Source organism: Pinus tabuliformis, chromosome 6 (assembly GCF_031772625.1).
Source record: "Pinus tabuliformis cultivar Carrire ecotype Pingquan chromosome 6, CPIR1, whole genome shotgun sequence".
Lineage (NCBI taxonomy): Eukaryota > Viridiplantae > Streptophyta > Pinopsida > Pinales > Pinaceae > Pinus > Pinus tabuliformis.
In genome coordinates, this window is record NC_142292.1 from 670,459,259 (window position 1) to 670,463,213 (window position 3,955).

Genomic DNA, 3,955 nt, shown 5'->3' on the forward strand with positions numbered 1-3,955 from the left:
CCCAAACGTGTTTTACAACTTAGTATAAGGGAATTTGCGTACGTATTAGGCAATAGACCATTTAAATATTTTTTAAATAACCCTACCAAATTCTCAAATATTGATGATATAAATGTAAAAATTATTAGGAATAATTATTCCTTAAGTGACTCATCTTTATTTAATTACACCCAAAAGTGTTATACAATTTAATATAAAGAAATACAAAACACTTTAGTATAAAGAAATATGTTTAATATAAAGAAATATGTGTAGGTATTAGACATTAGAAAATATAAATATTTTTTAAATATTAACTTCATAAATAAATGTGTAAACCATAAATATAAAGAAATATGTGTAGGTATTAGACATTAGAAAATATAAATATTTTTTAAATATTAACTTCATAAATAAATGTGTAAACCATAAATGTAAGTATGTAAGTGTGAATATAAATAAAACAGCAGCTACTTCACAGCATAGTGATTCAAATTTCATTGCCAATACAATTCTGCGATTTGAGATGGCGGATTCAATTCCTGTTCTGTTTCAAGGACAAATCATTTATATTTTTACAGAGCTACCCTGCGATCTGACGAGGCAGATTCAGTTCCTGCTATGTTTGAAGGACAAATCATTTATATTTTTACAGAGCTGCCAAACAAGTCGAATGGAAGATGGAACTTTGGGATTAAGGGTTTGACGGAGTTTAAATGCGTGCTGAAATATTTAAGGCTGCGTGTGCTGAAGGTAAGTTTCAAATACCTCCTCATTTGAAGCCACCGTCTTTGCTTCTGCCGTTGGAATCGTTCAACCTAGTCAGGTTTGACTTATAATTTTTTTCACCGATAAGTCTTATGGTATGGATGCCGATACTATTTTAGGGCTTCATCATTCTATTTTACTCCTTCGCATCCCTGAGAAATAATTTTGTTGAAGGAGTTGAAAATAATACTAAGAATTGCAGGATTGTATGTGAAGAAAACTGTGTGTACTGCAATTTGAAGTACAATCTCTAAGTAGCCAAGAGACACATACGGGCGTTTGATTTTCCTGTTCACCATTGCACTGCAACTTTGCCAGCGGTAGCAGTAGCTTTGGACAACATACTAGTCTGTCATTGCCCTTTGTATGTGTATAATGCTACAGGGCAGGGCTTTTTTGAATTTTCATAGGTGGTTTTTTCTGCAGGTTTTTTAATCTCTAGAGATCTCTTTTAAGCTTGTTTTATGTTTTGATGTTTATTTTTGTATTTCATTCTGTTTTTGATGCCATCTAAGTATCAGTACCTTTGGACAACATACTAGTCTGTCATTGCCCTTTGTACGTGTATAATGCTGCAGGGCAGGGCTTTTTAAATTTTCATAGGTGGTTTTTTTGTTTGTTTGTTTTTTTTTTTTTTTATCTCTGGAGATATCTTTTAAGCTTGTTTTATGTTTTGATGTTTATTTTTGTATTTCATTCTGGTTTTGATGCCATCGAAGTATGTTAGCTGCTTTGCTTTTTGAGAGTTGCTCTGTTTTGTTTTTTTTGATAAATTTTGGTTTTCAAAGCTCATTGTTAGGCAACACTGATAAATTGAATTTGATCCAAACAAATGTAAAACTTTTTCTCATTTAAAAAAAAAAAAAAAAAAATCTATTTTTTCTCTGAAAAAATATGTAGCACTAGATTTGTTTTTGTGTGCAGAGAGTTTACTGCATTAATGTGGGACAAGGTCTTGAATTAATTACTGGCTTCTTATCTTATTTATCTTTCATTTTTACGAAAATGATATTTACTATATGGTATTTACATATGTGAATAATATTTAAATGTACCTCATACACAACCACAAAATAAATATGGGGATAAAGATGGAGAATGTCATTAAGCAGCATACCATATGAATTTTATAAAATTTAAAGACATAATAAATGAAAGGCTATGGAAAAATATGATATTAGATAAATAATTTTGAATATAAGTAATTTATACATATCAATTTCATGTACAGGGTTCAATAGCTCTGCCACAAGATGAAGGAGGGCCACTGACTCAATAAAGGAAAGTAGCTCTAAGTTTCCATCATTGGACACCGCTATATCAAACTAATAAATGTTCATGAGTAACAGCATGATGCTATAGCAAAATAATTGATGCCCATGAGGCCATATCATTAGCTCATATGTTTCCCAAAAATAAAGCAAGCGTTTGGACTCTATTGTTAATGACATTCATCTATTTGGGTTGGTATGGCAATCTTTGATTATTTTATTTTATAAACCATTATTTAGCTATAATTTATATATATATATATATATATATATAATTATTAAAAAGGTATAATTATTAAAAAGGGATATATTGCTTAATTTTTTTGGTTAAAAATAAGATATAATTATATGCTTAATCATAATTTTAAGATATTTTAATATTTATCTAGAAAATTAAGAGGTTAAATTTTAATTTTGGAAGCATGGTAAATTTATTGAATTTTTTTTTATTACAACACTTAGTAAATAAAGAAAATATATATTTGAAGTTAAACATATTATAATGGTCATCTCCATTATAAGTATTATTATATTAGACCTTCATATATATTATTTATTACACAGAGCGACAATACTTGATCATATGGATGGAGGGGGAAGAGAGGGAAAAAGAGATAGACAAAGAGAGGGGAGAGTGGGGGAGAGAGAAGGAGAGAGGGAGGGAAGAACAAAGGCATAGATAGATAAAGGTGGAGAAAGGGGGAGGGAAGAACAAAAACATGGAGAGTTGGAGGGGGAGAGAGGGAGGGAAGAAGAAAGACGGGGAGAGAGAGAGAGCATGTTTGAGGGGTGAGATAGAGACAAATAAGGATAGACAGAGGGGGATAGAGATGTATATGGAGGGGGAATAGAGGGAAGAAGAGAGAGATAGAGAGAGGAAGGGATGGAGAGATAAATAAATATGGAGAGAGAGAGAATTTGTGTTGTGGGGGTGAGATAGAGAGACAAAGGAGAGATGAAGGGATATATAGATATAGACGGTGGGGGAAGAGAGAGAGAGAGAGAGGAATAGACACACAAAGAAAAATACATATATTATATAATATTGAACATTATTAACCATAGAGGAAGAGGAAGTAAAACTTTTGCAGATCGTAAAAGAAGTTGAATTTAGAAAGCCATGAATATTTTCTAGACAGAATTTTGTTATATGTCGATTAGCCTTTACTTTCCTAAGTTGATGTTTATTATAGATAAAAGAAAAAATGTTGCATGGATGGTGGAAAAAGACTTATTTAAATTTTGGACATATTTTAACGCTAATAGGTGGCCAACCTAGTTTCCTACGGGCAGGTCGAGGCCACCTGTTACTACTGTGAAAAACATGTTAGTGGTTGGATAATATTAATAGAGAAAGTACTACTAAGCTTATAAAAGAAAATCCTATTTGGTTGCTTGCACTAGATGCATGATTTTAATGTAGATGTTGATTTCTGATTTGATGTAACTATATGTATGATGTACATTAATTTTAAAATAATTAGATTAATAATGTGCATTGATTTTAGTGTAAGCACAAAAAAAATTGTTGACGACGTGCATTGATTTTTGTGTTATAATAATTCAACCATAAATAAAATACTTGATTTTCATCTTAAATAAAATGTTCACTAACCTGAAATGTTTGCTTCTTGAAACTATAAACTATTTGTATTCAACTACATTCTTATTATTCACATTTTCCATCATTCAACATTGTTAGTCACTTTGCGTTCAAACGAGGTAATAGAAAAAAACTACCATTGAAACTTACTTGGGGCTTAACACTCTATAAGTCACAATGATTGACTTTGGAGAAAGTAACTATCAATATTGGAGAGAAAAAGACACAAGCTATGATGTTTACTACAATAGCTAAAGTTAAAGATTTGAGTGAACTACGATTTCAACCCCCTTTTTCATATGACCAATATGAAAAGATGACAAAACTAACAAGT

The 3,955-nt window shown here is 30.9% G+C and overlaps 1 long non-coding RNA gene across 1 annotated transcript; it reads left to right on the forward strand.

Annotated features, from left to right (window-relative positions):
• The first annotated feature begins 443 nt into the window (after positions 1-443).
• Positions 444-2,223, forward strand: LOC149260411 (uncharacterized). The gene is made up of 2 exons (XR_016248273.1): positions 444-732; positions 1,979-2,223. It is a non-coding gene; the product is annotated as an uncharacterized LOC149260411 (long non-coding RNA).
• Positions 2,224-3,955: the final 1,732 nt, after the last annotated feature.